This window comes from Lolium rigidum, chromosome 6 (assembly GCF_022539505.1).
Source record: "Lolium rigidum isolate FL_2022 chromosome 6, APGP_CSIRO_Lrig_0.1, whole genome shotgun sequence".
In the NCBI taxonomy this organism is placed as follows: domain Eukaryota; kingdom Viridiplantae; phylum Streptophyta; class Magnoliopsida; order Poales; family Poaceae; genus Lolium; species Lolium rigidum.
In genome coordinates, this window is record NC_061513.1 from 169020806 (window position 1) to 169032021 (window position 11216).

Sequence of the window (11216 nt, forward strand, 5' to 3'; positions counted from 1 at the left end):
CGGAGCCAGGATTTGGACATAGGGGGGGCGAGCTGAAAGCATAATTTTTTTTGCAAAGCCTTTTGACACGTAATAGATGATCGTACTTGATTTTTTCGATTAGGTTCATGTGAGACATGTATAATGAACTTATATTTGAGCCATAAATTATATCAGGTTCAAGACTCTTTCTGTAAATTATAGTGTTGCAAGAATTATAAATTAGTTGATTTATTTGATACAAGCATTTAACAATTATTTGTCAAATCTTATAGTACTAACTTAACAAAGTGATTAGATGGTGGAATATTGCACTGAAGATCCATTAGTATCTTACAACGTGTGTACTGACTAACGGGACTACATGGCTGTAATCCATCGAGAAAAACTAGTGGCAGAATGTTCAAATCGATGTACCTCTAAAATTGGGTGCTTAGTCAGCTACGGATGCGCGCCTTCGACGAACTGGACGGCGCAGCTCCGGGGGCCGTGGCATACAGCATCAACAGCGCGCGCGGCTAGGACGGTAGAAGGATCCTTTGGCCGTGTGCTGATCTTGGTGGTCTTGTAGCGCCCGGGCTGCAGTTTGCGAGCTGGAGCGGCGAGGTTGCGGCGGCTGCAGCGAGCCCTAGCAAAGGGCTTTTTAGGGTATCTGCTAGCTAATCCAACTGACGTGTGTGGCGAATGAACGGACGACGGAATCATTGGCTTCGGTCTAGGCTTGATGCCTCGATGGTAAGCATGTCAGATGGGCTCCTTTTGTGCATGCTGGGCTTTGATGCGTACTCAATAATAGATTAGTAGTAAGTTTGGGCCTAAATACTGAATATCTACAGCCATTAGAGCGTATACAAGCTGACTTCCTGCTGGTAGTATACGGCACGAAACCTTGAGGGGGGCCGATCGTTGGGGGGGTCTAGCCCCTGCTCGCCCCCCGCCCGCCCTGCCCCCCCCCCCCCCCGCCGCCGCCACGCCACCGGGGCTTTGCCCGGCGGCGGCGGGAGGAGGGGTGCGTTGGGGGTTAGGGCTGGGTCGTGCGGGAGGTTGGGTTCAATTTATTATGCTATGGAATTCTTGACCTATCTCTGCTAAAAAGGGTATCTGTAATAACCAGATAAGTTTGATAACTGACACGGTCTCTTCTCTCAACAGAAGCACCCTAGCGTACTACTCGCTGTAACCTTTGCACCGTATAAAGATGGTTAAACAATACAAATCCAGGCTACGACTTCGGTACGAAATGACCTCAGGTTGTAGCTTTGATCTACTCCATCCGGTTCAAAATAATTATCTAACTGGAGGGAGTAAAAAAGATCGTACCAACTTGCTCCTTGATTTTGTCTTCCGAAGGCTTTTTCCTTAATTAGCAGAAAACCCAATTTAGCAGAAAACCCAATTCAGTTGTTAAACTGTTTGCGTCGTCTACCTTAAAAATGATTTAGCTTGACGGAAATATTCACGGAACTTCTACAATAAGTCAGACTACCAGTTCAAAAAAAATTGCAAAAATTCCACCAAGCTATTAATAATCATCAATAGCAATATAAACAGACCGAAAAATAATAAAAATTACAAGTAGATCTTTAGACCACCTAGCGACAACTACAAACCCGACACAAGCCGAAGGCGCGCCGCTGTTCTTGCCCCTCCATCACCGGAGTCGGGCAAAGCTTGTCGTAGTAGAACTTATTGTAATAGATAAATGGGAGTCGTCGTGCTAAGGCCCTGCACCGAGCGCATCGGAAGCAAAGAACCGTCGTCAAAGATGACAATCGTAGATCGGAAGAGATTGACCTTAAACCACACAAAGGAACATGAAAACCGATTGGATCCCATGAGATCCGTCGGGCACACGACTCTACGCGCCCTCCGCCGATGCAAGAGACACCACCGAAGCGAGGATAGAGCGGGGAGGACCTTATTCTAACTTCAGGATGTAGCCGCCGCCTCACCATTTCAAAGACACTGAACAACCTAATAGCTAGCAGTTCAATAAACAGATATTCAGAGTTCTTGACGCATCTGTTAGAAATTCGATTCTCTGCCAGATCCGAGCCCGAATGTATACGATCCCACATGTGTGACGGATTTGCAGTTCTAGATTATGATGATTGTCACAATTGGTTAGTACAATATGATGTGTAGTAGTCCAATTATTGCCGAGGTTGAGTCGGATAAGGCGTGAAGCATGTGCATCTTCTGTTATCTACAGAATTTGCAGTGTGAAAATCTCAATTAACGAGGTGTGACTAACTAACTTAGGCGGGGAAGGAAATAAATATCATCTCAAATTCTCACGGACTCAACTGCTGGTACCTATTTCTTCTCTGCTAGTGGAACATGCAATCATCCGAATTATTCACTACTAAACTGAGACAGATCTGAACAAAGTACTAGATCACACATGCCATTAATTGCAGGCAGAACTGCGTAAAATTCAGATCAGTATGGAGTTAGAGCATCTCCACCGAAAATAGGCGCTGGCAGTGTGCTGCTATGGCGCACGCCGACAGCACTTCCATAAGTTAAGGGATAGCCGTTTCACAGCGGCGTGCTCTGTATGTCCGGCCTGCAAATAATTTGAACCTTTTGAAAGTTGAAATTCATTATAATTTGTACAAAACATTGCAAAATTTAAATTAAAACATTAGAAAATACTAAACTAGTCGAATGCCTTGTCGGAAGAGGAGACGAAAGCTTCATCGAGGTTGTTGTAAGGCTCTTTCTTGGGCAGCGGAGCTGGACCAGGTGTGGGTGCATCACGGTCTACGATGTTATCACTGTCCGTCGCTGACCACCACTCGGCGAACCGATCGCCCGCCACCAGCACCATGTTGAATGAGCGGTTCAACATCACCACCTTCCCCAACGTGTCTTCCGGATCGTCAGGAGCGCGGTGTGGCGCCTAGATCTCGAGTTCGATCTCTCACCATCGCTTCTCCGGTGGTGGTGGAGGCACAAGAAGATTGAGCTTCTCCTTCTTCATTGGCGCCTCGTTCTTCGATCATCGAAGGAACAACCGCTCGGGCGGCGACGACGACAGCTTCTCCTTCTTCACTAGTGCCGATGACGGTCTACATGGTGCATCACGGAGAACGATGCCGCCCGCAGCATCGAGGTGGTGGGTACGGCGAGGACCGCTTGCGCACCATCTCTGAGCCGTAAGATCCCGACCGCGAGTGCGCAGGGAAGACCTCCCCGTGGCGACAATCGTAGTCGTTGCGACGGTAGCCGTGCGCGACGAGCGTATCGTCAACGCCGTGGCCTTGCCACCAGGCGCGCCCGCCGATGCAGCTTGAACCACTCGGAGTTGGGGCTAGCGAAGCGGGCTATCTTCGCCTACCGTTCGCGCTCGGACAGGTCACTCGTCGTTTCGTGGCTAATATGCGTTGTTCCTTTGCGCCGACGCGTAGCCGAGCCCGACGCTCTACAATGAGGGCATGTAGCTCCCTCCCACCGGCAAAGGCGTCCCGCCATTCGACATGTGTTGTGGGGGACTCGACACCCCGGGGCACGAGGAGGCCCGCGCGGTGAAACAAAACGACCTCCTCAAGGCTGAAGTTGAACGGGTAGGCCGAAGCGCCGCTGCCGTTGGCTTCGTTGTTGTGCTCTATCGTTGAAGGTGGGTGGCGGTGCTAGGGTTTTTTGGAGGAGCGGCGGGAAAGAATGGAGGTGGGCGGCGGTTTATTGTGGAGGTCGGTGCTCGCATTGAACACGATGGTATGCGTGTCGAGCTTTGTCGTCGCCACGTGGGTATGCGCGTGAAGTGTGCGGGCGACGTACCGTTGCGCCGCTATCTCGGGAACCGGCGCGACCATTGATGACAACGATCAGCCTCCACCATGCAGTCATTTAAAACGTGACACATCGGTTTTGTCACCAAGAGAACAGACCCATGGTTGAGATCCTACGTGGCACGAGGCGCCAGCGCGTCCGATCCACACCCCGTTCATAGGGGCCGGCAAGGGCGTGCCGGTATTTTTATTAGGCTAAAAAATGCGTAAGCAATATTTGGGGCTCCTGGTGTGAGCGCAGCAGCCGACGGTAGACCCAATAAAACTATTGAAGTTGCTCTAGGCCTCTAGGGCGTGCTGGTGGAGATACTCGTACGGACTAGTTTTTGGGGCTGGTCGGGTATATACGTTGAAGTTTGGAATGCCAAAGTCTCGCTTTAACTTCTCGATATTCTGACCACATTACAATCAGGTATGTATACCTCTCAAAATAGGCCCTTTCTGCAAAGCAACACTGGCCAAAACTTAGAGGATGCAGAACAGTAGCGGAAATAAATGGGAAGGAAGAAAAAGTATTTAGGGCATCTCCAACCATGCGACCCAAACGGACGGTGTATTTCATCCGTTTGGGTCGTTCCGCGGACACACGGATGTCGCGCGGACGCACACAGACGTCCGGCTCGATTTTTACTCCCCAACGCATCCACGACCCAAATTGGGAGCAGCTCGGCGGAGAAGCCGAGACGCGGGGCGGCCGGCCGCCGCGGACGCAGCCCCGTTCGCCGCCGCGGACCCTCGTCGCGGGCGCAGCCCCGTCGCCGCACGCTGCCCCGTCTCCGGGCGCGCCCAAACAGCAGCAGCTGCGCGCGCGAGCACCCGCCTCAGCGCATGGCTTCCTCCTACTGCCTTTGGAGGAGAACAGCTGCTGCACGTCGTCCTGCCTGTCGCTGCGCACTAGAAGAGCCGAGGACGCGACTTGCCTCCATGGCCGGGAGAAGCAGGAGCCAGGTCGAACCGCACAGCCTGGAGGGGCTGCGCGACACGGCCCCGTCCTGTCCCTGCAGGCGTGCGCGCGTGATGCGGCGGGAGCGCGTGGCGTCGTGTGGTGGCGCGGCACGGGGCGGCGTCGAGGCGAGGGCGCGGCGTGGCCGGAGCTGTAGCGCGGGCGCGGGCTCCCAGCGGACGTGCTCGCGGGAGGCGGCCGGTGGCCGGCGTCATGGTGAGGGCGCGGCGTGGGCGGAGCTGTAGCGCGGGGCGGCCGGCTCCAACGGAGGCCGCGCCTGTGCCTGCCTCGCCGGAGGCCGCGCTCGCGCTCGCGATGCGCCACGCCGGAGGCCGAGGCCGGGGACGCCGTGCCGCGCATGTGCCTGCCTCGCCGGAGGCCGCGCCCGCGATGCGCCTCGACGGAGGCCGACGCCGGGCACGTCCGCGAAGCCCGCGTCTCCGCCGCCGGTCGGCGGGGGCGGGGCGGCCCTGGGCGCGCGACGAGGTAGCACGGGGCGGCCGGCTCCGCGCGGGGCGCAGCGAGGCACGGGGCGGCGTCGAGGCCGGCGGCGCTCGTTTCTGCTCCGGCGACTTCCAGCATGACTGAAAAAAAGGAGCCGGCGGCGGCAGGGGTCTCTCGGCGAGGGTGGCGCCGGAGCTCGGCTAGGTGAGCTCCAATCCGGCGAGTAGCTTCGAAGGTTTTCATGGGGAAAAAGCAGACAGAGGAGGACAGAGGAGAGAGAGAAGGCTGGGACCATGTGGTTGCATTTTATGTCTCTGTCACATGGGCCAGGACGCGGACATAGTCGGATACAATGGACGTCCGCGTTCGTCCGGCTCGGCCCAAAAGTCTCCAAATTTGCGCTGAGTCGAGGCCAGGACCGATGCTGCACCTGTCCGTTTTTAAGTTGGGTAGCCCCGTTGGGAGCAGGTTTTGTCCGGAAAGACCCAAACGGACGAAAGATTCCCATTTGGGTCTCCCAGTTGGAGATGCCCTTACTACCTAGTCAAGAGCGAGCATTTGGATGAAGCAAAGATACAGTTTCATAGAGGAACACATGTGGTTAGATGTAGAAAAATAATTTTATGAAGGACGTGGCTAGCGAGCCTCCGGGGGCTCGTTGGTGTAAACCAGCCCTCGACCCCAAAAGGGAAAGTTTTTCCCGATCGAATCCCGCACGACCGAAAAGGAAATTTTAGCCAACGCGGGAATCACGCTACCCTTCAGCCTTCAGGAAACCGAGCCCACCTTTTTTTTTTGCGAAACAACCAGGCCCACCTTTGCCTGGTGCCCTCCTCGAGATCTTCTGCTGCAAGTAATAATACGCACAAAAGGTGGGATCCAAGCAAATGAATCAAGGGGGCAACTCCTTCCAGACGAGAAAGAAACGACTCTCGGCAAATCCCCTTTGTTCTGCATGTCACAACCTTTCCAGCACCTAACTTCATGAGAAATCCCCTCTAGGTGAACAAAAACAGTACTTATGTTGTAGATTGTTCCTTACCTGAACTAGATCTGGGCAAGACATAAGTTGCATCCTCACAGATACAAATATAGTGCAGTTTATTCAGACATAAAAAGTGGGTTTCAGAGAGAATCCTGGAGGGAGTACCAGTTGTCTATGCATCAACACTCAACAGTACACTAGTAACAAAATACCAAAAAAACGATGCATCTTTTCTTGAGCCGAGTACACTAATAGATGCAGATAGGGTATCCCATAGTTTCTGTTTGCTTTGTACATTAGTGGTGTCTGGTGGATGTTGGGGAGGCATCGACACAACTTTTCTTCCATGACAATGCTACCACCGAATGTCTGAAAACAAGGGAAAAGAAATGGGACCATGTAAGAAAAGGCATGGGTTGTGCCATGAAAAATGCACAAGTTACTTTGCAGTTATATTGCATCACCATGGATTGCGAAAAAAATGCAAAACCTATCTGAACGTTCCCCTTACTGAAGATGATGATGTCGATGACATGGAACCGCAGTATTGCACTCTAGCTGCCACATCAAAGTTGGTCGGCAAATCTCCAGACCAACTATCCTATCTGCCCATAGCAGCAACTTAGTTTGAATTAACGGATGACAGATGCACACAATGAAAAACAAAACATCCTAGGTGTAACTTATCATGATATAGCAGACGCAATCAAACAGAAAATGCAGTTGACAAAGAAGAGGTAATATAAACTCCAGGCTCCCAGGTTTCCAACTTCCTAAAGTAGTTCAGTGATATGGTTTGCACGACAAAAATTAACATGGTACTAGACTTCAACTTAGGCTAACCAGAAGACAATTTAGGCTTTAGTGAAAACAACTAAAGAAGGAAACTTAGGCTATAGTGAAAACAACTTGGGCTAATCTTTGCTGCAACTTAGGCTACAGGAAAAAGACAACTTAGGAGTTAGGATGGAAGGACAAAAACATGGAAGATTATCTTACTGTTAGAATATGCAGGACCAGAGACCATCAACACCAATGGTTTGTTATCATAAAAAGATAACAACCACAACAAAGAACATGGATATATAGAGAAAAATGCACCGCTTGAACCTTCCTTCGTGCGCGAGGAGCCTTTACTGCTCCAGGTGCATTTGGCGTAGCCATAAGATGCGCAGCTGCGCCTACATTACTTTTAGGTGCAACCATGCTAGGCTTGGATGCAGCATTTGGACGCCCAACCAAAAACAAACTGTGTCCTCCCTGTTACATACCTGCTGACTGACTTGTAGTTGGGGTGCACGGCAGCTCCCTCCGCCTTCTTCGCGCGCAAATGCAGGTTGCACTAGCCCATATCGATTGTAAGTAGATATGAGTGAAAAACCTAAAAAAGGTAGGAGGAAAATATCAACTTAGAGTGCAACATGAAAACATTTTAAACAAAGTAAAGTTTGAGTATGTCGTTAATCCCAACTAAGTTTAGAAACAAAGAGGGTAGTGTAGCAGAACACACCATCATACAACTCTACATGATCTTTGGTACAACTTAGACTAGAGTGGAAAAACAACTTAGGCTAGAGTGAAAACAACTAGATTAAAAAACAAATCTTAGGATATATAACAAATGTGTGATTTCCCTGCTACATCTTAGGTTACGAAACAAATGCAAGTTAGGCTAAACTAAAAGACAAGTTAGGCTATAGTGAAAACACTAAAGAACACAACTTAGGATATAGTGAAAACAACTTGGGCTAGTCTTGGCTGCAGCAGGGTTATAGTAAAAACAAACTAAGGCTATAGTTAAAACAACTGAAGAAGCATGAATGAACAATGTCATCCTCAGAGTGCAGTCCTACCAGGAAGCACCCAGATAATAATAGCTTCCTGACCAATGACCAATAAACAGAAACGAACAACCATAATGCTTATTCATCTCAAATTTTAGCGCCAGAAAAATCAGAATAACAACACATTTGAGCTTAGTTACTTTCAGAAGCCAACTTATGCATGTTGACCAAGGCAAGTTAATTAATCCAGTAGCCAACTTCGAAAGGAAAAAATTATAATTAAAGCAACATGATAAAAGGAAATTAGAGCTTGTTGAGAAAAAAAAAGAACTTAGTTACTTTCGGAAGCCAACTTAGGCCTGTTGACCAAGGCAGCTTAACAATCCAATAGCCAATTTCAAAAGGAAAAAAAATGTACTTAAAAAGCAACATGATAAAATGCAATTTGAGCAGGATGGCGGAACCAACTTAGTTACTTTCAGAAGCCAACATAGGCATGTTGACCAAGATAACCAAGACAACTTATGTTCTACCCCATTGGATTAGAACTAGTACCACTCGTGAGGGCGACCATCATGGTCCTACCACAGAAAGGAACACCTAAATAGATTGTACCAATACCCAAAAACTTAAGAATACTAGAGGAATCAAGTTAACTAATTTCAGTACTCAACTTAAGCATGTTGAGAAGGCAACTAATTAAACAAGTGGGCACGCTATGAATATTACTCAAAAGGAATGCCTCGATAGATTGTACCAATTCCCAAGCATGCTGGAAGAATCAACTTAATTTATTTCAAACTTAAGATTACTGATACAACAACTTAATTAATCCCACTAGCCACAGTACTCCTAAGAAATTAGCATCCAGATTTTCGCTTGCCACTCCTCGTTTACTAGATAGATAGATAAACTACTACCATTCATCAAGCATATGCCTAAGTAGCAACAATTCGCCCATTCATTTACCAAAAGATAGGAGATTGACAAACTTGAGGTCACAAAAACAAATACTCAACCTTTTAGCTACAAACACAGGCTAAAAAACTTGTTGTGGTTAGGTCGAAACTAGTTGCAGCCTTGTCTGCACCAAGCAACGATCCCCGTTGCATGACGGGCAGAAACACATTTATCTGTAAAGGCAACAACGAGAGTCACCTGCAGGTCGTCGTCGTCCAAGTTGAGCAAGCAGTCAGAGTGGGCGCCCTCCTGGACCATCTTTGCCATCGCCGCGGCCTTGGGTAGCATGTACCCTCACACGCAAGCATCAACAAGGGAAGAGCAGGTGAGGTCGCACGCGCATAACAGAGGAGTGCAAAACTAGCAAAGTAGAAATGGAGTGATGTCTCACCAGCTCACGATGGCGAGGGGTCGGTCAGCAGCAACAACAGTTGGTCGCGGCGCATCTGGGGAACCAGACCAGCGGCAGCTCCTCGTGCTTGTCCCAGATGACTGCGGGGCAGGGTCGCGCTGGACCGAACCACCGGCGAGTGCGTGTCAAGGGGAATGTCCTGGAGCAACGGTGCCAAGATCTCCACCCGCACGGCGACGGTGAAGCTAAGGTCTCTGAATCAATGCCAGAAACAGAGAAACCACATTTACCATTTAGTAGCAAGAACCAGTAGTATGTTGAGCACCAAATCACACACTGACAATGTTCACATGTATGAACTAAAAGCACATATCACACGGTAAGAATCACCTAATCACACCACTCCCAGGACATATTCCACTTCCAAAAAAAACTATAGCAAGCATCCATACCATCACTGTCAAAAACAACTTAAGCATGGTGTCAAAACAATTCAATTACTTTCAGAAGCCAATTTAAATATAGTTATCAAAACAGCTCAACTACTTTTAAAAGCCAACTTAAGAATGGTATCAAAACAACTCAATTACTTTCGAAAGCCAACTAAGGTATACTTATGAAAACAACTCAATTGTTTTCAAACGCCAATTTAGGCATAATTATCAAAACAACTCAATTACTTTTAGACGCCAACTTAAACATGGTATCAAAAAATAATTTAATGTAAGAAGCTAAATTAAGCATGGTATTAAAACCAACTTAATTACTTTCAGAAGTCAACTTAACCGTAATGATAAAACAACTTGAGTAAGCAAGATTACCAACTTATACATAATTTCATGGCATAGAAAAAATGAGCACAACCAAAGAATTCCCCAATATAGAAACCTTGTTAAACTGTCCAAATTGCCAATTAAAGCCAGTGCACTTGATAGTTGTGATTAACATGAAAGGTCAGATAAAGAACTCCCGGGTGGTTAACAAGTGACTACCAACTTCAGAACGTTAGCCATTTTGAACTGAAAAAAAGCATGATTAGGTAGGTAACTAGGGTATAATTAAAATCCAACTTAATCATGTTGAACAAAACAACTTAAAAGAAAATCATTACACAGCTTAAGGATAGTGCTAAAAATATACCCAAACTAAAAGTTGAAAATCAAACTAAAGTATGCTGATAAAAAGCAGCTTAGTCTGAATTTCAGTGACCCAAATCAGATGAACAACTTGGTAAATCCCCCCCCCCCCCCCCAAACATATGAAACACTATGGCTGAGGCTAAAAATCCCCTTCATCAGTCCGCATACATGAGCAAGCATTATTGCAAGAGAGAAAGTACTAGGGATATCTAGTTCACAACGAGATATGCACCGGGAAGATCCACAAAGCATGGCTTGCTAATTCGTACAAAGAAAATCAAATAGCAGATAGGCGTACAAAAAAAAAAAAGCTTCGTATGTGACCTAACGCGAGATGAATCCCCCAGATCCTAAGAACTAGAAATCTCAAACATACACTACACCATTACGAATCACATGTTTCAGGTTGAGATTTGTACATAGAAGATTACCTCAGGTACTCGACCTAGGCATCTCCGTCACGCATCATCGTCTCCCGAGCACCCTGACCTCGCTCCCAAAGCTCGCCCTCCCCCGACTAACTCGCCGCCCTCACGCATGACAAGCTCCCCGCTGGCCCGCTCAGATCTCGCCACAATTCCGCTTGCCTCGCTCCCGTTGCCGCGGCCGCGCAGCTCGCTCGACGACTCGGATCTCGCCGCACTACCGAGCGGCTCCGTTTGCCGACGAGCTAGTCGCCCTCTTGCTCGCGCTCGCCCTCCGCCTACGAGGTTAGCGCGCTCAACGGCCGACGAACTCTCCACCGACGAAACCCAGGAGAAATCACGGTGGAGAAATGGGGAACGAGCGGAGAGGAACAAGCGAGAAAGGTAGCGGCGCTTCTCCCGGTATTGTCG

The 11216-nt window shown here is 48.6% G+C and overlaps 1 long non-coding RNA gene across 1 annotated transcript; it reads right to left on the reverse strand.

Annotated features, from left to right (window-relative positions):
* Positions 1-7461: 7461 nt before the first annotated feature.
* On the reverse strand, positions 7462-10963 carry LOC124665363. The gene is made up of 4 exons (XR_006990552.1): positions 10812-10963; positions 9281-9495; positions 9088-9182; positions 7462-7526 (listed from the first exon to the last, which is right to left on the reverse strand). It is a non-coding gene; the product is annotated as an uncharacterized LOC124665363 (long non-coding RNA).
* Between the last annotated feature and the right edge of the window lie 253 nt (positions 10964-11216).